Source organism: Lacerta agilis, chromosome 1 (genome assembly GCF_009819535.1).
Source record: "Lacerta agilis isolate rLacAgi1 chromosome 1, rLacAgi1.pri, whole genome shotgun sequence".
NCBI lineage: Eukaryota > Metazoa > Chordata > Lepidosauria > Squamata > Lacertidae > Lacerta > Lacerta agilis.
In genome coordinates this window covers 75,765,560-75,792,221 of record NC_046312.1, presented here as the reverse complement: position 1 = coordinate 75,792,221, position 26,662 = coordinate 75,765,560, and the positions used below count along the sequence as shown (strand labels likewise).

Here is a 26,662-nt window from a genome sequence, read left to right as displayed (position 1 = left end):
TTAAAAGAGTTTATGCTCAGGTCTGCAAGTGTAAAAACTACATTGGGTAGAATGTACATTTACTTGCTCTTCTGCAGTAACAGCATTCAAATGCAACAGAAAACAGACTAAGGGGGGGTTAAAATGTGCTTTTTTAGAGTTGTAAAATATCACTCTACATGTTTACGTAGAATCAAGTTCTAACAAGTTAAATAGGACTTGGTTCCTAGTCAACTATATTTACTTATGCAGCCCGAGAGAAAATGTCGCAAGACAAAATAATTTTTATGTGTTCCAATGATGCTCACAGATTGAAGATAACAGAAATGCCTGGAGTTTAGCAAAAGGAAAACAAAAACTTAAGGGCTGATACTTCACTACAGTGATACTTAAGATTTCTGTCCCCTGGGTCCCAGTTGTTATGCCTTCTCTTTAATCTGATTTTATATATTGAAGACTGTTTCTCAAGTAATGTCTTGGCAAACCCATGGTTGCCACCAAGTAGACACTCACTGGACTGGTTCACACACATGTGCATGAATAGTAAGAGGCTAAGCAAAGTCTCAGGCTTATACACTCCCCCCCTCTCTTTGTAAGGACTTCACTAGCATCTAGCTTCCATTTTTACTAATCCTGGCCAGCCTTTAGGTACTTCATCAGTTTCAAAACAAGTCCAGCTCTACACAATAGAAGTTGACTTGTACACAATGAAGTTGACTTGTTTCAAACATGGTATAAGGAATCTCTCCCATCACTCCACCCCCAATGTATTGTGGGACTCCAACTACCATTGTTCCTGGACTTTGGCCCTGCTAGCTCAGGCTGAAGGGGAGTTGGGAGTTAAACATCTATTGGGTCATAGCTTCCCCATTCACTGTTTAAACCAGGAGTGCAATTTTAACAAGATTCTTATCAACATCCAATACATTCTCCAATAATAATTGGGAAACAATCATGTTAACAAAGGTATGGTGGATTCCACACAACTAACTTGGAAAACTCTAACAAACAAACTGAACAGCATGCATGAAATGAATCCACCCCAGTCCATCACAATTTTATACCCATACCAAGGTAAACTTCCTCTGACTCTTTGTACCTGGAGGAAATGCCATATAATTATTAAATATATATGGTTTTTAAAAGCAAAAGAAGTAAATAAAGGAAAGAGGTTTTCAAGAAACACTAAAAGAAAGAAGAGAGAAAGCACACAAGAGCAATAAAAATTACAATGAGGAAGATGGACGTTACCAAAATATGAGAGAATAGACTCCCAAACCTGTAATTTAATATGACATATTCTCACTGAAAAGAACGCAATTATCCACCACTGTTGACTATACTGTAACAAAACAGGATAGTATTCTATATATTATTGGATCATATAAAGGAGACAAAATAGGTTTGCAACTTTCAATATTCTCTGAAAGTTTATCAAAATGCCATTTTACAAGGATCAGTGTATTAAAGCAAGTAAAATTTAAATATACTTGACTCTTCTCCAATTTTTATCTAACCAGTTTTAAAACCTACATGCACATAAGTATTGGATATACATGTTAACAGTGTCCCTGCCATCCAAAGCATTCATTGTTTACCACTCAAACATCCATCTCATTCACTAGAATTCTTGTAGGGAACATGTGAAACTATGGAATATTTTATCACCTACAAAGCTATAACTGCACTGCCTGCAATCCTATGCATACTTATCAGTAAATAAGTCGCACTAAAAACACTGTGTGGCTTACTTCCAAATAGACATAGAAGCAGCCTGTATTTGCAGAAAGGCAACATCATACACGCACCTAAGATTCGGGGTGGGAGGAAGGGAGAACACGTGAGCTATGACAAGGAATAGACATTCTAGATACATGTAGCTTCCCAACACTCCTTCAGTTTTCAAATATAAAGTTCTATTGTGTAAAAACTAGCATATGATGTCATCTCTCTGAATACACAATAGTAGAGATTCCAAAGATACCATTCTATGGCTGCATCAACTTGCATTTTAATGCAAATGCAAAATGTATTAGAAACTATAAATCTTTTTTAAAAGTACTTACACAAATATATATGCAGTATACGTAACCATAAGCAATAACAAAAACAAATATAGAAGTGTTCTTCCTCACAGCATTGTTCAGGGTGATAAAATCATGTTTAAAAATCAAATAGTCAGGGCCTCATCTGAAGGAACAAAAGATGAGACAAGGGGTGGGGCAGGCCACTGCCCATCAGGCTGCAAATGACTTTTATTTCCTATGCATTATGCTAATCAAGTCAGTCATTTCCAACTGGCTGTTTTCTCCCATCCCCAGAAACACACCCTACAACCAGTGTTCTTGCAGCCAGGATTCCCTTTCCATCCAGGGGGCCAGGAATCAAAGCTCCCCAAAGGCAGAGATTTATCATCCATCAGTCCTTCCATTTGCTCCCAGGACAGTCTCTGCCTTTGGAAAGACTCATCATCATACTATGGATTGTTCTGAATACCACCGTTTGGTAAAGGTAAAGGGACCCCTGACTATTAGGTCCAGTCACGGACAACTCTGGGGTTGCAGCATTCATCTCGCTTTATTGGCTGAAGGAGCCGGCGTACAGCTTCTGGGTCATGTGGCTAGCATGACTAAGCCACTTCTGGAGAACCAGAGCAGCACACGGAAACGGCTTCCCACTGGAGCGGTACCTATTTAAGCACTCTGACATGCTTCCGTACTGCTAGGTTGGCAGGAGCAGGGACCAAACAACAGGAGCTCACCCCGCTGCAGGGATTCGAACCGTGGACCTTCTAACTGGCAAGCCCTAGGCTCAGTGGTTTAACCCACAGCGCCACCTGCGTCCAAGCCCAAAACCAAAAGTCCTGTTGGGATACATTTTGGCTTGCCTGCTGATGAAACTGAGTGTGTGATGATTGATAACATTGTCATTTATCTGTTTTAGACCTCTAAGTAGTAGCCATTGCCAGGACATTGTCCTGTTCGCCTCTGTACAGTTCCATCCTTATTTCAGACATCATGGTAGATTGCATTGTTTAGCTGGTGATAACATTGCAGTGTTTAGCTGGTGAGTTATCGCGATGCTGAAAACCAGATATTGCCTAGCCCTTACACAGATTGTGATTTGCAATATATTGCCAGCTCAAATATTATGAAACAATTATCACAATGTGAACTTCAAACCGGTTTTGGAAGATATATCAATATATTGCCCAGCCTAAATGCTGGCCACATAACCCAGAAGCTGTACACCAGCTCCCTCGGCCAGTAAAGCGAGATGAGCGCCGCAACCCCAGAGTCGTCCACAACTGGACCTAACGGTCAGGGGTCCCTTTACCTTTTTTTTACTTCCTTCCAGAGTGAGGGGGCATGACAAAGGCTTTGCCAATCCCTGCCTCCCAAGGACAGGGGGCACTTGCACTATGATCTTAACCATGCATTAACTAGCTGTCATGCATAGTTATTTTTGAATGCAATTTCCCACACTTCCTTACTGCATAAATTCATTTCTTAAGAGAATCACGTGAGGATTACAATTGGATGGACACCTCTGGAATTTACCCTGTGTATGGAGGGTATAACAGTGGTACTCCATTTATCACTAAATAAATAATGTATGCAATTCAGTGGCATTAGGGTTAAGTAAGCAAGCTAATGGACAAGAAGTTAAGAAACATGGAGAGAATATTATGCCTATGGAGAAACTAAGTAAAGGAAGGCAGAAAGGGGGCTTTGTTTGGATTTCTATGAAGCAGTTTGAAAATTGGAGGCGCTTTCAAAATCTAAACTGTCCTTATGTGATAGGGCTGCCTATTGCTGGTTTACAGATGTATAAAGGCGAACAATATAAAATTAAAACATTCAAATGGTGTTCTTGCACCCAAATAATGAAAGTAGTGTTCTACAAAGCTCTTCTGTTTATTTATTCCACACATACACACACCCCTCCACCTTTTGACAAGGCCCTCAAAGCTATGGAATCAGAGACAGAAAATACTTTGAAATTCCATTTATGGACAATTCAAATTTAGACTGAAAAAGAGGAAAAAGTAAAGGAACCAAACAGAAACAAAGAATGAAGGGGGGAAGGAGGATGAATTTCTAAATCAAATGTCTAGATTACTAGTAAGTTAGAGATTGTGATCTTTTCCAGACCTTTATCGTGCCAGTCTAGGACACTGCTTTCACAATTTGCCAGCATGTAAAGCTGTCAAATGCTACTGATAATATTACTGCAGCAACAACAACTGACTAAACATTGCTAGCAAACAGCCAAAAGCCCTCCTCTGTTGCTTGCCCCCCAACAGCTAGTGCTCAGAGCTACCGGTATGTCTTGATGTTTAATTACCAACTAGAAAGTTCACTTCAGGCCACTGTTCTAAAAAAAATATGCACACCCCTAGGTTTTAAAATGCACAAGAAAGCAGCAAGGAAGGATTGCAAACATGACCACTTGTCAACAACGCTTACTATAAATACCTCCATCTTTTCTTTTTTAGGAAATTAAATTCTTTTCTTTTTTAGGAAATTAAAGTTCTTTGTTCTTTCCCAGTACTGTATACAGTTCCATGCACCCATATTTTTAACAAAGAGACTATCCATAAAACTCTTATTTATATTAACATTGCTCAAAATGTAACAAACCCTATTTTACCTAAGCAGTGGGACAATGTTTTAGCTTCTGTAACAAATGTGTCATTAGATTATAGATTACATGTTATACAACAAAAAATTATATTTAGTATTGATTGGAGTCCGCTACATTTGTATAGAAAGGACTATCTACAACAACATGCTGCTGGAGATGTAATAAGGGAAATGCTTCTTTGAAGCACATGCTTATGAAATGTCTGACACTTTCAAATTTGTGGAGCAAAGTACCAGGATGCATAAATACAGTGGTACCTCAGGTTACAGACGCTTCAGGTTACAGACTCCGCTTAACCTCAGGTTAAGAACTTTACCTCAGGATGAGAACAGAAATCGCATGACAGTGGCAGTGGGAGGCCCCATTAGCTAAAGTGGTACCTCAGGTTAAGAACAGTTTCAGGTTAAGAACAGACCTCAAGAACAAATTAAGTTCTTAACCCAAGGTACCACTGTACTACTTTAGAAAAATATTTAAAATTGACCAATGATAATATTACTTGAAACTATATACCAACTATAAGGGGTTTGACAATGGGTCATATTGTAATCACAATTTTAAGAATTTTTTGTTTCCCCTCTTTTTTCCTTTCACTTTACTTCCTCACTGAAAGCTTGCAATAAAGTATGAATATAGAACATATGCTTATTCATTACTCATATGCAAACATGTTTTACTAACATATATTTAATTTAATAACGTGTTTTTAAATTGTTTTTTATTGAAAGATTTTCATGGACAACATATATTTTCAGTTCATAAAATCTTTCCTACAGATCAGTTACATTCTTAATAACATATTTAACAATAGGTGCAGTCTTAGATACAAGAGATGGGACGCGGGTGGCGCTGTGGGATAAACCACTGAGCCTAGGGCTTGCCAATCAGAAGGTCAGGGGTTCGAATCCCCACGATGCGGTGAGCTCCCGTTGTTTGGTCCCTGCTCCTGCCAACCTAGCAGTTCGAAAGCACGTCAAAGTGCAAGTAGATAAATAAGTACTGCTCCGGCGGGAAGGTAAACACCATTTCCGTGTGCTGCTCTGGTTCGCCAGAAGCGGCTTAGTCATGCTAGCCACATGACCCGGTAGCTGTACGCTGGCTCCCTCGGCCAGTAAAGCGAGATGAGCGCTGCAACCCCTGAGTCGTCCGCGACTGCACATAATGGTCAGAGGTCCCTTTACCTTTACCTTTAGATACAGGAAACAAGAACCTAAATTTAAGAATTTTTATGTCACTTTGGGAAATTGTTTTAGCAGAAATGCTACCAACAAATTTATTAGATAAACCAAGAGTCGAGGAGAATATTTATATTGCTTTCAATTCCTGCCCAGATTCATAATTGCAGCTCCACAACTCTGATGAAAAGAATATGAGCAAGTGGAAGAATGGTGGTTCAATCCTTAAGCATATCTAGTCAGAAGGAAGTCCAGCTGAGTTCCTAGGGACTTGTTACCTAGTAAATACACTCAGTAGTGCAGGCTGAAAAAAGTGAAATCCTACGTATGAAGGCAAATACCATGACCTCATTAAATTTCAGGAGACTCCTGGACTGATTCCAAGAAAGGATACTGAGTAAATAACCCCAATCCCTCTGTTCATTAATAATAATCCTATATGACAAACCTGTATAATAATAAAAAATATTGCATTGTATTTCAACACAAAATTATCATTAAGTGAAGAGTTGTTTGAAAGTCACCTGGATTGAGCCTTCCATAAAAGTTCCTCTTTATTAAAGATTTTGTATCTTGTCATGAACTCTCTATATATTCACACACTCACACTTAACCACTGTTTACGTTTGTGCATGCATGAGGTATCATGTCCACCTTGGTGAAGAAACTTAACATGTTCCAAGCCTTGAGTAAAAATCTTTTAGATGCCAGCAAAGCGTGACAAATTCATTTCCTTCCCTATTACACCACAAGTGCACACCCCAATATTTTCCACATTAAAAAAATGTATCTGGGAAGCAGTCCTCAAAGTAGGTTCAATGCACAAAGTTATTAGAATAAAATGCTTTCCCCAACTTAACTCAACTCCAACCCTACCTACCACCCCACCCCCTGCATTAAAAAGTCTTGTTCCATTTGTATTTTTCAGTCCTGCTTACAAAAGGTAGAACCTCCACTGCCTGGGCAAGACTTAATTTGAGCCAGGGCTCAGAGAGAGAACCAGCTTGGTCATACCAGGACCATCATACAACAACATCCAGATAAGGAGTCAAGAATTTCCTCTGCATGAATAGAAAGGTACTGGTTCACATCTGAGAAACTACAGCTAGTATTCACCATCTAGAAATAAGAGGTAAATTTTTGAGGGCAGAAGACTTGCTTTTCAGATAGATTTGAGAGTCAGCTTCTCTCTTTTAAAATAAGCCACTATGCCTAGGCAAAGTTCTAACTTTGTGATGCTGAGCAATTTGTCACCAACATCACTTGACAGCATCAGTAGGAATTACAGATTTGCCAGTGATTTAAATTATTTCAGTCAGCAAGCTGAAAGCTATGATTTAAACTGTTTATATTCAACCATTTTCCCATGAATCAGTTATTTTCAAGAAAAAAAATATCCTAGGCAGAGAGGACTTTTCCCTCCCCCCCCCCCAATTAACACAAGTGCTAGACTAGATTCAAACATAATCCGATGCACATTTTCTCAAAAATCCCACTTGGTCCAAGAAGACTGCATGGGGGTGCAGAATCAGTCCATCTCCAACAAGAAGCTGCAATAAGACACACATGCTTTTGAGCCATTAGTGTAGCTTATGTTGTCTCCGCCCCCTGCTAGAACTGTTGTTATTTAGTATGATAAATAATAGTTGATTCCCCAATATTAGTAGGCCCCCACCAACAGGGTCACCTGACTGATGGGAATGATATTAAGTCAAGCGTTCAGAGAGAACAACAAGACACAAGGGAGCAGTGCCTTCCGCTTCCATGGGTGGAGTTCACAGGTGGGTTCTGAGTAGCTCCCACAGGGAGCTACTACACACTTAGTCAGTGGCCAGATCTCACTGTCTGGAATGACTTTTGTCTTTAACAACAGGATGTGAACCTCTCCCACCCTGATTCTAGAGGGAATAAACTCATTCCGACCATAGCTCAGTACAGGCAGACATTACTGTTTAGCCCAAGCAAGGACATAAACATGCTTAAAATGATTTGGTGGCCAATTTCAAAATCTGGATACCGGTGTTTAGCACAGGGCTCCCCCCCCTTCTTTTTTTTGGTGGTGGGGAATGGGAGGGGGGTCACATTCCTAGGCACACAGCACAGAATTTCTACGATCCTGGGCCATCAGTCACCTGGGATTTTGCCCACCATTAACTCAGAGAACCAGAGTCCCCCAGCAACTATTCTCAAGTGACAGCTTGCAGCACTGGGAGTGGCATAAACCAGCAAGGAAGGAAGCCATGTTAACCCCTCCTCAATCAGTGCACAGTCATACTAGGAGTCTACTACAGGCTAGAATGCAACACAGGATCAAAGGGAAGGATTAGGGGTCCCAAAGGGCCAAGAATATAAAGCACTCATCGTTCTATGCAAAAAAACAACAACAAAAAACCCCCACTTCTGCCGCCTCCATGACCCTCCTCCCCTAAAGCCTTTCAAAACTATAACAAGGGAATCAGGGGCACTGCCATTCTATGCACTTGCCAAAAGAACAGCAGCCACCTAGATCTGCGGCTGTGAACAAACTTACTTCATATCATCTCCCGACCACTCCCTAAATTGCAGATGGATGCCAGAAGAGTAAGCGAGAACAAACACAGAGGTACTTAGAGTCCTGGCAAAATAAATAAATAAGCAAGCAAGCCATAGAGCGAAGGAGGAAACAAACAGGCAAAGGAAGAGTCACAGCAGGCTTTGGGTTTTGTTTTTTTCTGGAAGATGCAACGCCCCTCCCATATCCCCCTTTGCTTGGCTGGCAGGAAGTGTTTACAGAAAGCAGAGACCACGTAAACCTAGGCAGGGAGGCAGGCAAGCAGGTGATTCTTAACCCTCCATTAGCCCCAAACACTGTCAGACTGGAGGACAACAAGCACACTGTGCTGGGGTGTGGAGGGGGAGCGAAGAGAGAAACAGAGAGATCGATCACATTGTCAGCATACTTCCTTGTGTGCAAACAAGATATGCAGGTCCACAGCTTTTAGAGCTTGTGGTACGAGGTGGCTACTAGACTAGGGCAGGGGGTGACAGTATTGTCCCATTACCCCTTCATCTGCACACAAGCACCACACCACGCACCTGCAGATCTCTATGCAGGGATCCCTAAAGCATGGATATGCATGCATCTTTACGAAAGATTCAGCTTGTAACAAGTGAAGGACTAACAACAAAGGGGAGGAGTCAGAAACCTCAGAATGAAAAATACAACCACATGCCTGAAGAATACAAGAGGCTACACCCCTCCAACGTAGTGCTGTCACCCCTGCCCTCCCCGTCTACATGGAGACAGGCGCACCCCACTGCAGGCTGATATTCTCTCTCTCTCTCTCTCTCTCTCTCACACACACACACACACACACACAGAGAGAGAGAGACAGAAACACGCACACGAGGCCATTTTCCCAACACACACACACACACTTGCTTCCTTGTCAGAATGTATGACCTCACGCTTCCCTCAAGGCTCTTCTTTCCAAGGGACGCCTCCCAAACTTACCGTCAACAACCCACTTCTCCACCCCGACACACACACTCTTATGCCCCTGACCGACTCTCTTATACTTGGGTGTTTAAAATGCTGCCGTGGGGAAGGGGGGGGGGAGGGCAGAGCTGGACTTCACCGCTCACTTTGGAAACTCAGATTACAGCTGCAGCAGCTTCAGCTGCGTTCCAGGAAGAGAGAGCGTCCATGGCAGGCGAGCCCGCCTTTTTGTTGGCCGGCAAAGCCCAGCTCTGCGACGCCAGGCTGCAGCCAGCAGCTCTCCCCGCTGTCCCCACACATGCTCCCTGGGACACGCCGCCGGAGCCACTGCAGTGCTTGCTGCTGCGAACTACACCCATCGCTTTGAACGTCTCCCGAGCAGGCTGCGAAAGAGAGACGGGCGACGCTCGCCCCACAGACCACTGGGCACTCGGCTGCCTTCCCTGTTCTTTTGCTGCTGCTAACAAATTACTTTTCCAAGGAAGAAGGCTCGGGGAATGCACTGCTCCCGCCCACCCCACCCACAAAACAGCAAAATATATCAGGGTGGGAAGGGGTTTTACTCACCGTCTGCTGTCCCCCCACCACGAGGCTACTTTCCTTGCAAAGGCAGTAGAGTAAAGCTGCGCTTTTCTCAGGGGAGTCAGTGGGGCTTTTTTTCTTTTAAAGGCAGCGGGGGAAGAAATGCAAAGTTTGCATGGGGGGGGGAGGATCAGCCCCCCTGGATAGATCCACAGATCCTTGTGTCCCTTTGCCTGCAGGAGGGTGGCTGCTCCAAGTCAGTTCCCCGTTGGCCCGATGCAGTGAACTTTCCACCTAGGCGGCGGCGGCGGAGCCCCCTTCTTGCAGCGCCCTCCCCGCATTGGCACCCAGCATCCAGGCGCTCTCTGTGCTGCGGGAGGGCGGGGAGAGGCGGCTGTTACGGCGTCGGCGTCGTCAGCCTGGACAATGTGTGTGTGCGCGCGAGGCGAACCCCAGGCAGCGAGCAGCACACGCCCAAACTCCACTCGCTCCCCGCCCCCTCGTCACTCACAGCCTCCTCCCGGAGCAGCTGATAGGCGCTTGGGCTGAACCTCGGCGCGCCTGCCGCGGCCTCTCCGCTCCTCCGACCTCGTGGTGGGCTGCGGGGCCTGTCAATCACGCCCCGCGTCCCCTTCTCCCTCTCCCCGCCTGCCGGCCGCGCTGCTACTGCTTTGGCCTGGGCGCGCGGCGAGGTCTGAAAGGGGCTTGGAGAGGAAACGGGCGTCGCGAGCGGCGAGCGGGGAATTGCCTCTTCTTTTGCCACAATTATTTTTAGAGCTCTCCGCTTCCTCCAGTCAAATTAAGCCTCCTCTCCTTTCTTCCGGGTGCAGCTCTCTCCCTTTCCCGCTCAGCAAAGCGTTCCCTTCCATTCCTGGCTCCCCCCCCCCCCCGCCTTAGTCTCCACTCAGCAGGCTCCGCGTTTGCTTCTCCCACCCCAAAAGGCCCGTTTTCTGTACGTGGCCTGGCTGTGGCGTCGGGTGCGCTCTGTCTCTCGGCTCTCCCCGCCTTTTCTCTTTCTCATCCTGCCGCCGCTGTTGCTGCTTCCATTGGGCGCCTGTCCCTGCGCTGTTGTCTCTTCCCTGCTCAGGGGTGGACGGCGTGAGCTGCCAGGCTGTGAAATGAACAGGGCGCGGGAAGACCGCCTCCGCCCTAGGGGAAAGTCGTAGTGGGGGTCGCACAAAGGAAGGAGAGGAGGGTCTGTCGCAAACTCGTCGTGTTCTCCCAATATTGGCCCAGGTCAATTAATTAAAACATTCCCCTGCACGAAAACGCAGGTTCCAGTGGTTCTTTAGAGGACATTCTCAAAAGTAATATTTAAGGGTGTTTTTTTTCCAGCAGGAGCTTTACTTTTGCCCTAACCTCCACCCTACTCCTGAAAACATAAGATTCTGAATTAATTCCCATAACCTTGAGTGAGAACATTCAAGCGTGGTTAAATTAAAGCATTATAAACTAGGGTGGAGGGAGGTGTATTCTTTCAAAGCATGTTTATGTAAATATGCTCATCAAACATATGCAGAATGCCCATCAAGTTGGCCGTAGTGTGAGCAGAGGAAGGTCATTATTACACAACCATGGACATCGCATTTTACCCTCTGCACACTATCCCCATGGCTACAGCTTTAAGTTGAATACGTATGGATATATAGTTAAGCCTGCGGAACCATGAGAACTCAGCAACATGATTGCTCTTACTCTGCTGTAGTTAATGTCCGTAGCGGGTACGGATTTCACTTTTCCCATAGAAGTGGTTGATAGCCTAACACAGGCATAGGCAAACTCGGTCCTCCAGATGTTTTGGGACTACAATTCCCATCATCCCTGACCACTGGTCCTGTTAACTAGGGATCATGGGAGTTGTAGTCCCAAAACATCTGGAGGGCCAAGTTTGCCTATGCCTGGCTAACACTTGGTGGTCTAGCATTGGGATGGAGGCTTAAGTTGTCCTCTACTCCCAGTGCCCAGGGTGAGGGTCAATTTTTCTGCCTTTCAACCAGGGCCCAGATTGCCAACACTTTACACTGTCCCATAGCAGTTAGGGGGAGCCATGGAAAACTAATTGTACTCTTGTTCTGCATAAGGTCTACCCTCCGTTCTGTTTTTTGGCCAAGTGTCAGAACTCAAGAACTGGCTTCAGTTTTTATATATTGAGTGATAGAATAGTAACCACTATTATGACAGCTGAGGGACAGAGATAATGAATTGCAATGTACTTTTTAAAAATTATACAGCATAGGTATTATTTATTTCAGTAAAATTATACCCAATTCTCTTCCATCATGGAACTCATTGCAGTGTACATGGGACAAACTGATCAGATTCAAGGATGCTTATTTTCAGCAATGCGGTTGTATCATGTGCGCTTGAACCATTGTGACATGCACTGCAAGACAGCAACCTAGATAGCAGTCTGTAGCTGCTTGTAGGGGGCTACAGGGTTCCAGAAGGGCAGTATGGCCATTGGAGAGAGACAGAGAACCATTGTTAGGTGTAAGTGATTAACCCTTCTGTACCATCTTGCAGCTTAATAAATTTTAGTGCCAGTTGCATTTGTTTTCACACATGAAGCAAAAAGTCAAAACGATACCTTTCCCACATGTTCTTAATTGCATACAAGCCCTATGCAGACATTCTAATTATATACATGCTACCTGGCCCCCGGCCCCTGAGCATATTAGAGGTTATTGTTGTCTTATTACCCACCCTTTAACATCAGATTGCAGCATGGGTTAAAATTCAATGTTACAAACAAATTAAAATGAATCGCAGTCACAGGAATTGAGTGGGTCCTGGAAACATATTTAAGATGTCAAAGTCCAGGGTAAAAATGCGTATATTCAGCATGTGATGGAAGCTACCGTATATAATGAAGGTTCCAGACACACCTCTGGGGAAGGAATTCCATAACCAAGGAGCTGCCACAGAGACTGCTCCCTTTGCTGATCTCAGCACTTGAAAGGGTCTGTAGGGAAGGAGAAGGTCTTTCAGATATTTTGTGCCTAAGACATGTAGAGCATTAAACAAAAATGTTTAAATATATACCATATTTTTCCATCTTTAAGACGCCCCCATGTATAAGATGCCCCCTATTTTGGGGGGACTCGGGTTTAAGAAAATGGGGGGAGATGTATCCGTGTATAAGACACCACCTAATTTTTGATATTATTTTTAGGGGGGGAAACCTAGTCTCATACATGGAAAAATACGGTACATTAGACATTCCATTACAACAGGGGCCAACTCAAACCAATGTGCATAGGCTTCACTTATGTTGTGAGCTATGCAGTGGGGGGACCTGGGCACATATGATTTCTAACATATGGCCATTGGGCTCTCCAATTGGGTAGGGTTAGCAGAGTCATACCCACCAACAACAACCTGTGTACAAATAAAAAATTTGCACAGTGCTATAGAAAGATGGAGAGTGGAGCATAGACATAGCCAGGATTTATTGGGGGACAGGCTTTATGTTAGTGGGGGGAGAACCAAGTTATCTGCAACACAATTGGTCAGTTAAGTATTTTTATTTATTTACTTTATTTAGGGGGGCACCTGCACCTCTGGCTACACCCATGTACTTACACCCATGTACAGTACTGGAGAAAGGGAAATGGCAGCCTTTCTGTAAACTGCAGCCTTTAAAAAATGTTTCTTTTTCGAGTCTTGTACAAACAGGAACACCCTGTAAATTCACCCTTCCTCCCACCCCACTGATGGAACAGATCCTCACACAAAATATAAATGAATAGTCACATCGAGACCACCCAGAAAAAAAATTAAATGAAGGTGCCTGTCCATAGTCTGCCACGTGTTGCTTATGGTTGGTAGCCATGTTCCTTTGTATATATGCAAATGAAATAAAGTCAAACCAGCCTGCTTCACTTTATTGCATGATAAGGTTTATTGAGTTCCATAAACCTCTTACATTAAAGTAGGTTATACTTCTATATGACACATTTCATGTAATTATTATATGATGTAGCACAATACTGTACCGGTAATCTGTTAATCATGCCTCAGTATTACACTGCAGGCTATTCCAATTACCGGTATTACAGGCTGAAAGTAAGGGTTTCATACTTGAGCTTTTGTTCCTTCTACGCCAAGGGAACATGTAATAACTTATGCAAATTATCTGGATTTGTCTAAAGTTGCTTCATTTGTAGAACTTATGCTTGAACATTTTTTATCTTTGTTTTTGTTTGTTGGGTTGTGTTTTTTTTATATAAGCACTACTGTAGTTTACAAAGGAAAGATCTTATGAACAGCAAGGATGCTTGGGTAGAGGAACATTGCTAGAGGCTATAGAAAATGATAGCCATGCAAGACTTCAATGAACAATGGCACTTTTGGCAGACACATCATGATTTCCTATACAGTATAGGTTTGCAACCATGAGAGCTAGAAACTTGCTTTGTTTTCTGAAAGCTGGGTCTAAGATGTTACGGCAACAGTCATATTTACAAAGGCACAGATTGCTAGATACCAGATTGGGTGAAACAGAATCACAAAAGAGAACTAATGACTTCAACCAAGTCTTATGGGGCTCATAATCAGCAAGAGTTCAGCCTAGTGAAAATACAATTACTAGTGAGATAACAGCTGTTTAATATGTGACAAGCACTCCTACAGCTACATAAGAAAGATTTAGGGACAGTTTATGAAATGAACTCCTGAAGCTTCACAATATACACTAGACTCAGCTCTATATAATTTTACAAACTCTTTTATTAGCTAGTGTAGCAGGGAATGTTTGCTTCAGTCACTTTGGGGCTCCCCTAAGCACTGCTAATAGGGAGGTTGCAGGATTTGCCTGCTTAGGCTGATTCCCCTCCTGCTTGCTACTCACAGCGATTCTCTTTGCATCTCTGAGGAATGCATAAAACATCACATATGCCCAAATTACAGGAATGCATGCTGACGGCAAATTAGGGAAACTTAAAACTACAAAACCTTATCACACAGGTTTTGCTAAATTCTGAGCATTCATTTCTTGAGAGGGGGCAGGAATATACAGAAGTATATTTGCCAGAAAGATAATACTACGTAATATGAAACATGACTACTACTGCTAATACTAATTTGAAAACAGTCCTAGAGAGTCTGATGTAGTAGACAGCATCAGACCCTTTCCAAGTGATTATTCAAGGCTCAATCATGCAAACAAGAATTTCCCTTAGAAAGCATTTGGCCCTGAACCAGCAATTTGTGAAGCTCTGTGATTCTAAAAGTAGTGTTATTTTTTTGTGTGGAACAGATATATCAGGGTAATTAGTACTTTATTTCATCTAGTTGTGGGATTTTTAAGGAAGGTAGGAGAGGATATATTGTTTTGATATTATCCCTCCTCAATCATGCTAGTGAGTAAACAGCAAAGCACATTCCCTTTGCAACTTGTTGGATGCAAGTTGATGATTTGTTAAAATCCTTTAATTAAGCAATCCAGTCTGGCTTGTTCCTGGTAAGTTTCCCCCTCTATGTCCCTCTTAAAATAATAATAACACAATACAGTCTTCTTTAAAAGTAAGAATAAAATGTTACTCATATTCGGTTCACAGCAGTAATCTGAAGGCAGGCTTTATCTTGTGGTTACAGTGAAAAGACGTCTGAGCTACATATCACAGACTTTCTACTTGTGGGCTCCATCCTTTGTGAAGGTTGTGCCATGCACTGGCTAAGAGTCAGGAGAGTACAAGAGTCCAAGAGAAAGATGGTTGCATGGCCAGCCCTTTTATCTGGTTAGCTAGGGTCACGGCCATCTACCTGGTCACACACAAGGGGAGGAAGCTCCAAAGCAGGTTTGACAGGAAGTCCTCCCTGTCTGGAGCCACATTCCCCTGTGTGTCCATTCTTGGCAACAGGAGAATGTTGTACTTGATGGCTCTAGTAATCAGGGGCGTACCCAGGATCAAAACTTGGGGGGGGGGCAAGCCATGGTCGTTCAAGTTGTGACATTTTAGCATGGAAAAGGCGAATGAAACCAAAATTTTAAGAAAATTATATATAATTATAGCAATGCTTTATTACGGTAGTTATTACAATTATTTGCTTGAATTTTTTTTTAATTTTTTATTCTAGTTACATGTCTTATACTAATACCATTTTTCTTGGGTTTGAAGAAAACTTGTTCAAAACTTTCGTTTCAATCCAGTCCTGATTTTCCTTGAAGAATTTCCAATGGATGCTCATCAAACACAACCCAGTCAGTCTGTCCTCTCCCATTGTACTTCTGAGCCAGGTCTTTACCCTTTGAAGGGTACTGAAAGATTGTTCAACAGTAGCCGTGGTGGACGGGAAAGCACTTAAAATACTGATCAACTAGCGGCGGGCGGCTCAGTTTATATAGTGACGTGGAACTCACTAGACCCCTCTAGAAGATTCCCTCTTCTCTCTGCTAGAGCCCGCTAGAGACCTCTCCCTCCCTTGAATCCCACTGGCTGGCTGACATAGATTCCTCTACCAGTCGCCAGGTGGCTCTAGATACTTCTCGGTTTTTACACCATTTCAGTGTGGTAAACAACTGATTATTCACCATCGCCCTACCTAATTTTGTTTCGTTTCATCACTTTATATCCATTTAATGTTTTTTGCTTCTAGGGGGGCAGCTGCCCCCCCTGCCCCTCACTGGGTACGCCCATGCTAGTAATAATACATCCCACACTAGCTTCTAATGAAAGTTGAGTTTGGGGGTTTGGGATTTATTTTATTCTTTTGAAGGCCACACACCTGTTTTCCCCTGTTTATTGTGAGAATACCCTCCAGAAATGATTCTCTGTTAATTTTCCCTTCTAAAGCTAACACAGGAACAGAATTTACCAGTAATTTGAAGTGTACCAGTTATGCATGACTACTGTGCAGTGCAGCTGGTTAACTGCCAACTTAACCTTAATTTGTCAGTCAAATTGATTGATTGATTGAATTTATATACTGCCCTATACTCGGAGGTCTCAGGGGGTTCACAGAATAAAATCAAAATATAAAACCACAAAATACATAATCAAAATAAAAACAACAATCCAATAACCCTGCAACCCAAAAACCCACACATTTTAAAAGGGCATAGGATGTCAATCAAATCAACCAAAGGCCTGGTTAAAAAGGAACATTTTTGCCTGGCGATTAAAGTTGTATAATGAAGGCGCCAGGTGAACTTCCCTGGGGAGAGCATTCCACAGCCAATGCAGAGAAGGCCCGTTCTCATGTTGCCACCCTCCAGACCTCATACTTGCCATGTCTGCTATAATAAAAATAACAATATTTAGCATGTCAGTACCAATTGAGATTAGCTCCATATATATCAGCTCAGAAATCCTTGACACAGACAAGCATTACCTCCCATACTGGTAAAGCAGGTGTCCCCACAAGCTCCTTCCAAACGCTGGCAACAGAGAGTGTTTTCCAGGCTCTCAGCAGGCTAGGAGTGGAGCTTAAGCTCTAAACCTGTGTAGGTCAGGGCAGTGGCTCAATAGTACATCACATGATTCACATGTAAACAATTCCAGGCTCCGTTCCTTGCATCTTCACATAAGGCTAGAACCTGGAAAAGAATGAAATTGGTTGCACTCTATGTGGGGCTACCTTTGAAGTTGACCCGGAAACTACAACTAATCCAGAATGCGGCAGCTAGACTGGTAACTGAGAGCGGCCGCCAAGACCACATAACACCGGTCTTGAAAGACCTACATTGGCTCCCAGTACGTTTCTGAGCATAATTCAAAGTATTCATGCTGACCTTTAAAGCCCTAAACCAGGTATCCCCAACCTGTGGCCCTCCATATGTTTTGGGCTTCAACTCCCATGATCCCTAGCTAACAGGACCAGTGGTCAGGAATGATGGGAATTGTAGTCCAAAACATCTGGAGGGCTGAAGGTTGGGGATGCCTGCCCTAAACAGCCTCGGTCCTGTATACCTGAAGGAGCGTCTCCACCCCCATCGTTCAACCCAGACACTGAGGTCCAGCACTGAGGGTCTTCTGGCAGTTCCCTCACTTTGAGAAGTGAAGTTACAGGGAACCAGGCAGAGGGCCTTCTTGGTAGTGGCACCCGCTCTGTGGAATGCCCTCCCATCAGATGTCAAAGAAATAAACAACTATATGACATTTAGAAGACATCTGAAGGCTGCCCTGTTTAGGGAAGTTTTTAATGTATTTTTAATCTTTTATTGGAAGCCAGCCAGAGTAGCTGGGGAAACCCAGCCAGATGGGTCAGGTAGAAATAATAATAATAACTATTATTATTATTATTATTATAGCATGGGATTTGGCATTGGTTGTAGAACTCAGTCACAGAGAAACTCAGCTTTTATTTCCTTGTCTTTCATCATTCATTCAAAGTGTGTTTCCAACTCTCTGGGCTGGGAAGATTGGCATGAAAGTTTGTGAGTGATGCCTGACAAAATCTCAGCAGCTGGGGCAGGATTGGGGAACTGATTTTACTTTTCTGTTCTGCCAAAAGGCTAACAAAATTACAGTGCAATCCTGAGCATAACTTCTCGGAAGTAAATCCTATTGAGTTCAATGAGACTTATGTTCAGGTAAGTTTCATATGACTGCAACTTGGGCTGTAATACTATTACATACTTATCTGGGAATAAGCCCCATTGAAATCAATGGGATTTGCATTTTCTGAACGGGCACACACAGGAGAGCACTGTTAATTATCTAAATATAGGAAGCCCATGCAAATATTGATAGCTTGCATAATTTGTACAGGTTGCAGAATTTAGGTGTCTGGATACAAAATTTGAATCAATTTGGCACAGAATTATTTCAAGGCCACTCTGGATGACCTGCTTGTTGAGCATTCATCATTGCTTGTATGAAACTTAGATGGAGGTTATATTATACCCAGTCTTTACCGAGCATTCGTTATGATTTGCTTGCAGAGGCATTATACTACAGTGAGGATTCATCCTGCATTCACTCTGATATGCCTGCAGAGTGCTTACACGTCTTCTCATTGGACATTTGTTCATCCCACACTTTCAATGCATTTCCCCAGAGCCGTCTTAAGGGGACCTGCCGCCCTGGCGCGGCTATCCCTCCGGCGCCCCCGCCATGCCGCCTCTCCGCCGCCTCCCTCCCGCGCTTGCCGCCCCTTGGGAGGGGGGTGGGCGAGCGGGGGATGAGGGGCGTGGCGCTGGAGCGGCGCGGGGCTCTGCGCGCCCTTCCAGCGCTTCCGGGACGGGAGGCGAGGGCGGCCGGCTCGCGCTCCCGCGCGCATCCGGATGGCGCGGCGCAGCCGGGCGGCGTGGCTGGGCAGCTTGTGCTCCATTGGGTGGGTGGCCGGCTGCGCGCGGAGCGCGAGCTGCCCAGCTGCGCCGCGCCACCCGGATGCGCGCGGGAGCGCGAGCCGGCCGCCCTCGCCTCCCGTCCCGGAAGCGCTGGAAGGGCGCGCAGAGCTGTGCTCCTGTGCTCTGCTGGGCAGCCAGAGGGCGTGGCGTGGCCGGCCAGCTCCCTTGCCGGGAATCAGAGGGCGCTGCCGGCAGGCGCTGCCAGCGGGGCTGGAGGACGGAGGCGTCCTCCAGGCCATTGCGCCCTGGTGCGCCGCGCCACCAGCCCCAATGGATGAGACGGCTCTGCATTTCCCCATCACTTTACAAACTGCAAGAAGCCAGATTATTTTTTAAAGATAATTTGATGCATTAGGGTGACAGAACTCTTTAGTCCACTTTAACTGCATAAACCTAAAGTTCTGGTATGTGCTTGAATCCCTATTGAAAAATAGTAGTAGTCCAGAGGCACCCTTATTCTGTTTCGATTTAAACACCCACACCCACCCACCCACAAAATACAAACACACACCCCTGCTGAAGCATATACTTTTACAGTCCTGCAGCATTTATCCATAATGTTTCACAGATGGGACATATGCTTTTCGCTCTGCAACCAAGCAGAGTGTTTTCAGAACTGTCCCTAAGGAATCTAACAAAAATAATAAGGTCAAAGTGAACTGGCCCTTAACAAATAAATCAAATTCTTTTTGACTTTCATGCATATAATTTTTATAGCACATGATAAATGTTTAAAGCATTTCACATGGGCATCTGCGGGTGGAGGTCAGTGTCTGCACACATGCTTAGATAAACCATAATCCCTGGATTCCCAGCTTTCACTAAAAAAAGAAAAGGAGGTCTCTAGCACTTGAGGAACCCAGCATATGATGCAAAATGTGCATGCACTACTCTCATTAGTCTTGGGATACCCCAGTCTGCTTACCGCTTTCAGTCTTTTAGCCAATTAATTAAGTCAGAACAGTGATCGACATTTAAGAAAGCAGATCTAGTCAATTAAACAAGAGGGAGGATAGAGTGAAACACCCGTAGACCACATTTTCTTTATTTGTTTTTAAGCTTTTTATGATGATCTTTCTAGGTGCAGAAGTAATTGCTGCCCCATATTAAAAACAAAACAAAAAACAGTCCTGGAATCCAGGATTTTAGTATCGCTGTGATTGGGGAATAGTAGGTAACCTCCCCTGTCTCCCCAAAAGCGGTAGCAGTAAATAGTCCATTATTTTTCCCATTCAAGGTCTTTCCATACCCAAATGTTTCTTCTTGAATTTGTAAACATTTTAAAACTTACTATACTAATGTCAATGCAGATAAAATCTATCACTATTATACCCATATTGTAGAGGGCAGGATTGTGGCTAAGAAAGTGTGGGTCATGCCTGTGAAATAACCAGCCTCACATAACCAACATGCTTAAGTCTAATTAATGCATGAAGGGGTTAATATCATAGAGTAAGCTGTGCTGCCAGGCTTAGCTATCTATGTCCACTTCCCCTCAGCTTGGAAGGAACTAGGTAATCAAGGCTTTATTCTTCTGGAGTCTGAGAAGCTTAGCATGTAAAGAGGTTTGAGGTGGTTGAGCTCAGTCACATGGCTCTCAAAAGCCACTCTTCAGTTCCTATACCAATGGTTTAGGAACTTTCACCACTTTGTAATTAAGCTAAGTTTTACTGCATATGCAACTTTTCTGAAGCATATGAATTTGGAGAGTTTGTAAGTTTTTAACTTACCAAAAGTGTGGTCTTTTCCTATGCTGGCAAAAGAGGGATTTTTTTTAAAGAAACATTTTAAGGGAGTATTTTGGAACTCACTTGGAGAATGCTGAGAGAACTGGGTTCAATGCAGACTACCTTATGAGTTCATGGCCAAGGCAAGAGCTGAATTAGGGCCTTACGATCTTAGAAATCAGTCACAATGGTACAACAGCTTCCCAAAGAGCTTTCTTAGAGAGATGCTGCTGTAAATTTCTGCTGAGCGATGCCAAGAGTGGTGTTTCTTCACAAGCATATGCATGTATGTCATACCACTCTGCTCTTATTCCAGTCCAGCCTTGTCCTAGCCATTTCTTGTGAGCATTTAGGTTGCCATACGCAACTTCTCCAGGGCAACTGGAAAATGACATCAACACATAGCTATTTTAGCTAGTAATGTTTGACAAAGAAGATGGTAATGAATAGGACAGAGGAATATCAACATATTCTAGAGGAAAGAGAAATGTCCCAAGTCTGGCTCTTGGTTGATCCATTGGGGTTGACTGCAAAAAGGATTCAAATAAATAAGTACATCTCACATTGTCTGGTTATGGTAACGCACACTGATAATGTGAGTCAACTCATTTTAAGGGTTATAAGCACACACACAAGGTTGCTAGGAGAGACCAGTAGGTCTGAACTTTCATTAGAAGAAAAATCATTGGAGCAAGAGTTACTTTTAGTTCTAATTACCAGCCATTTATATATTTTATATAAACCATTCAAGACAGAATTCCACCTGTTTTTCTACAACCAAATTTAAGACTTTCAGATTGATAAACCTAATGAAGGAACATTTTCAAAATTCAGCCGTGAAGCTCACTGAGTGATGTTGGGCCAGTCACCTATCTCTCAGTCTAACCTACCTCACAGGGCTGTTGTGGGGACAAAATGGGGAGGAAGAGAACCACGAATGTCACCCTGAGCTCCTTGGAGCAAAGGTAGATGGAATATAAATGTAAATGTAATAATAAATAAATAAATAAATAATCAAAGCTCAATAGATTATTTCAAGGCCATTACCCTGGTATAAAAACACCTTCATGATGAACACAAACTCCTTTCAACCACAGATCAACATGCTTCTCTACAGAATTGTGAATGCCACACAACAGGAGTAACTACCATTGTGTAAATGTTTGTTGACTTGCTCAGGCTTCCTGTTCCCCCTCTGACTTGTTCAAGTGGCCCTGCTTTGAGCATGCGTAGGGTCTATGACAGATTCTAATTTGATTTTCTGATTGGGTCCTAGCATCACCCTGACTCTCCTATCAGATTCCCCAGCAGCCCCTCTATGGGTTCTCCATGGGATAGATCCCTAACACTTAACAGTATTTTCACCAGTGAAGTTAAAAGCACACTCCCCATTAATTTAGCTGTGTGTACATGTGTTACCTCCCCACTGAGCTACATCTACAAGTGCCATAATGGACAGAGTGAAGAAGCTGAATTAATGCTCCTTGTTACAGGTATGTGTGAAAATGCTCTCAGCCTCTCCAGCCTTTCCTTTTCACATATCCACTTGGGGTGTGATATGTTACCTGTGGCTACTTTACCAAGAAAACTTTTAGCAACTCTTTACAGATTGCTTCAAAGCAGCTCAAAAGCTGATCTGCTGCAGATTTCAAAATTGATCATTTTGTCATATATATCTTATAGGAAAAGCAAAGTACTTCCTTTTATAATCACCTTGCAATATGATACAAGGACTTTGCCATGGCAACCCCAGCTCATGAAACAGAATAATGTTGATCATAAGGTATAGGTTGCTATGGTGAGTAAAGCTGAGACTGGAGCTTTGCATCATCTAGCAAGCCAGGGTTTGTGTCAATAACAGCCCTTGCCAGGATGCACCAGAGATAGGGGTCAAGCTAAAAGGCTAGCTACCAACAAGAGACAAGGGTGGCTAAAGTGCAGAGCTCTTAGCACACGTCTCCGCAGCCAGCAATTAATAATTTCCCCAACTTCTGGAAAGAACTTAGGCTTAATCAGAAGTTAGGAAAATATTTAATTCATGAGCAGGTGTGATGTGGCACGGGAAAATCCTGTGTGATGTTCTATTTGTGAATGCAGAATCCACTCACTGTGATGAAACAACAGCAACTCATTGCAGTGCAGGTTGGGTGCAGGGTGCAATGTAGAACTGTGTAACTTCGGATCTGTGTTGAAAGCTATACACAGTCCCGTTTGGGCAAACACTGTTTGTAGGCAGGAACAAGTTAACTATAAGCCTACTTCACATTATGCAACACATCTGAACCCTCTAAAATGTTTCCCACCAATCATAAACTTTGTTACAATGCTTATCCTGTGAGTTCTGCATAGAAAAGTAACAGATCCTCTGCATCTCTTGCATTTAATGGCCTTCAACTCCGCTGCTTATGCTCCCCATCCCTGTCTATGTTCACTTCTCTTGCCAAATCCCCCTTCCCAACAAACCCCCTTCCCTTTGTCTGGGAGAGATCTCCCACTTTTGCTGCACTGTAGCACAAAAATGCCCTTATTTATTTATTGCATTTACGGTATATCCCACCTTTTTCTCCAAGGAGCTCAAAGTAGCATACACGTTTCTCCCTCTTCTCATGCAAGCCCCACAACACCACTTTGAGGTAGGTTAGGCTGAGAGACAGCAACTGGCCTAAGGTCACGCAATGAGCTTCATGTCTGAATGTAAAGCAGGGCAGTGGAGTATGTGACCTGAGGAAAAATATTTGAGGGCCAGAGAGATGCCCAAAGGGCCACATTCAGCCATCAGGCTTGAGGTTCCCCACCCCTGTCCTACCTCCCATCCAGACCATGGCAGAGGCTCTTTCCTGTGAGTAAAGAAGAGATCAGCAATAGGTAATGCATCACAGCAGCCATTACACTCTAAACCATGATTTTTGAATTTCTCCTGATCAGCAAAACTCCTTGACACGAAAAGGAACTTTGTCAATTCAGGTAATGATTGGATTGCTGCCTCTTATATAACATATGACTAAGATGTTCATCTGATGCTGAGGCACTAACACTGAGTAATTTCCCAGCACTCATTAGTAACACTTTTTTTTATTTAAGAAAAGAAAGTATTAGCTATAGTTTCCCTGCAGTAAGCTCTTTACTCATCACAGCTTACTGGCAGAGGGATTTGTGGAGTAGCTTATATGATCACAAAGAGAATTAAATGCATTACACTTGCTCTGTACCCTGCTAAATGATATATTATAGAAGGAGACTGAGGCTGCTGGATTCCCATAAAGTAAGATGAAGATATAAGTTTCAGACTTGGTATCCATGTAATATTAGGGAGGATTTTACAATGGTGTTATGCGAGTCCCACTCTGCATCTATTAACCTAATATTGCACTCATTCCACAGAATACATGACAGAGCATTTAACCATTCACCCTCAGCAATGCTGAGTTTCAGGCTATCTAGAGATTTGTAATAAAGGTGCCAGGCGAGCATACATGGGGACAGTGGGGAGCCACCACAGAAAAGGCCCATTCTTGTGTTGCTGCCCTCTGGACCTCTCACAGAGGAGGCACACAAAGAAGGGCCTCAGATGATGGTTGCAGGGTCTGGGTTAGTTAATCATGCTATATATACACACAAACATACCCTTATTTTCAAGTCACTATCTTCTTTCACTATCTTATTGCTTTTAGAAATTCAGAATCGGCTCTTTAGCTTTCTCAGGCCATGCCTATCTTATTCAGTCATCTGAGCGTGACATAATTTGTCCTCTATTGCAGCTCCAGAGGGAATTTGCTTTATCATCCTACGTACAGCTTTACTGTCTACAGATCTAACAGGCTTCTGCATTCCCTTGGAAAACACCTCCCTGTGGTATTACACAGTGGCAATAATTCAGAGTCTAAATGACTCTTCTGGGATGCTGTGCTAGCAAGTTACAGCTGTTTCTTTAATAGGCTGCATGAACATGCAGATAAAAAGAGCAGGAAAAAGAAAGCATATATTAATGATTGTGTTTGTGAGCACTCTGAAAGAGTTGTTCCAACAGCAAGTGCGATTTTACTGAGAGATTTTTTTCTCCTGTAAGGCTGTGAATAGGGGTTTCAAGGTCAATTTCTGTATTACATTTTTGTACATGCAGGCACCCATTTATGTATGTGTGAACAACCACAAATACCCTAGATTGCTTCAATGCACACTAGGGGAATGGATGTTGCGTAGAGAATGGCTTCCCAGTAGGTGTATGTGGAGAGAAAATAACAGTACAGTGGTACCTCGGGTTAAGTACGCTTCAGGTTAAGTACGCTTCAGGTTAAGAACTCCTCTTAAGAACAGAAATCATGCTCTGGCGGAGCAGCGGCAGCAGGAGGTCCCATTAGCTAAAGTGGTGCTTCAGGTTAAGAACGGACCTCCGGAACGAATTAAGTACTTAACCCGAGGTACGACTGTACAACCTTCCAGGCTGTAAATTTAGGCTTGTGCATTTGATCTGAAGTGTAAGTACAACCTTACACGCACGACCACACATTTGGAGCACGTGTACCAGAATTTGTTGTTGTTTAGTCGTTTAGTTGTGTCCGACTCTTCCAGGATAGCAACTGCTATTTAGGAAAAAGGCACTCCTACAAGCCTGTGGGGTTTTTCCCTTGCCGCATTTTACAGACTCTCATATTAGATCATTCATTTCCTTCAAGCAACATACAGCTCCCTCTTCCCAGCACCCAAACTGCCCATTTAAACGTCTCAATTCTGCAGTCCCCATACAGCAGATTATTGATCAGCTTTTCATAGCCTGCAGGAAAGGACAAATACACAACCCCTCGTTTTTAAAGCTTGCAACCCGACTGCACACTTATCCGGACCAGGACTATCCCGGTAACACCAGCGCAACTTTATTCCTAGGGAACACGCTTCAGACGTGACCTACCCATAGCCAACCTCCTCTTCGCAACACCTTCTGGGCGGCCGGAAGCCCCCAAACCTTCTCTGCAGCTCTTCCTCCCCTCACGCGCAAAGCACCGCCGCAGCCGCTTCTCGCCGTCAATCCTGCCCCGAGGCGGTGACTGGCCCCGCCTCCAATCCGCCCCCAAGGCGGTGACTGGCTCCGGGGCCCGCCGTGCTCATGACTATGTAATGTACGTATTCAAATCGAGCCGTTGCTGGGGCAACCCGAGGCCCTGTTACTCACGCGAATCCCTGGAAGTACCTGAGGAGGCAGCGCGGGCCCGGGAACGGAGGGAACCCAAGGCGCTCTCCTTCGCTGGGGCTTTTTTTGGCAGGAGCACCCCCTTCTCTTTCTTTCCTCCTCTTACTCTGGAGGTAAGGGAAAGGGGAGGGGGCGCGCCACCTTTTTGCAGCCCGAGGAGACAAGAAGCCGGTAGGGGAGAGACTCCACCCAGGTGGGTGAGAGGCGGGAAGGGACAATATGAAGGTGCCGCCCCCCCCCCCTCGCACTGTTTAACAACTCTTGGTTTCAATCTTACCTGGAAGCTTTGCCCTAAGACTTGATAAGGGACATGTACTCTGCATATTCGGCGGCGAGCATCCTTATTGGGGCCGAGCAGTCATGCTTATTATTATTATTACTGTATTATTATTACTACTACTATTATTAGGGGGGTCCTCTGCTTATGTTAGCATGCTTATTGGGGAGCAACCGCATTGAAAACAGCGGAGTTTCCTTCTGAGTAACCATGCAAGGGATAACACTGCATGGCTAGAATCCTTTGATTACTTGCCTAGAATGTTTAGATCGAATCCTAGAGTTGGAAGGGGTCGTGAGGGTCATCTAGTCCATCCCCCTGCAATACAGGAATCTTTTTGCCCAATGTGGGGCTCGAACCCCTAACCCTGAGATTAAGAG

The 26,662-nt window shown here is 43.8% G+C and overlaps 1 protein-coding gene across 2 annotated transcripts in view; it reads right to left on the bottom strand.

The window, feature by feature from the left end:
• Positions 1-10,362, bottom strand: part of HRAS (HRas proto-oncogene, GTPase) — a 46,207-nt gene extending 35,845 nt beyond the window's left edge. Inside the window, exon 1 of one of the 2 annotated variants that reach the window (XM_033156010.1) lies at positions 9,847-10,362. The gene's annotated coding sequence lies outside the window, so the exon portion shown is untranslated. Of the gene's footprint in view, positions 1-8,331; positions 8,353-9,846 lie in introns of those variants that run through there. The other variant, XM_033156019.1, reaches the window with a different exon arrangement.
• Positions 10,363-26,662: the final 16,300 nt, after the last annotated feature.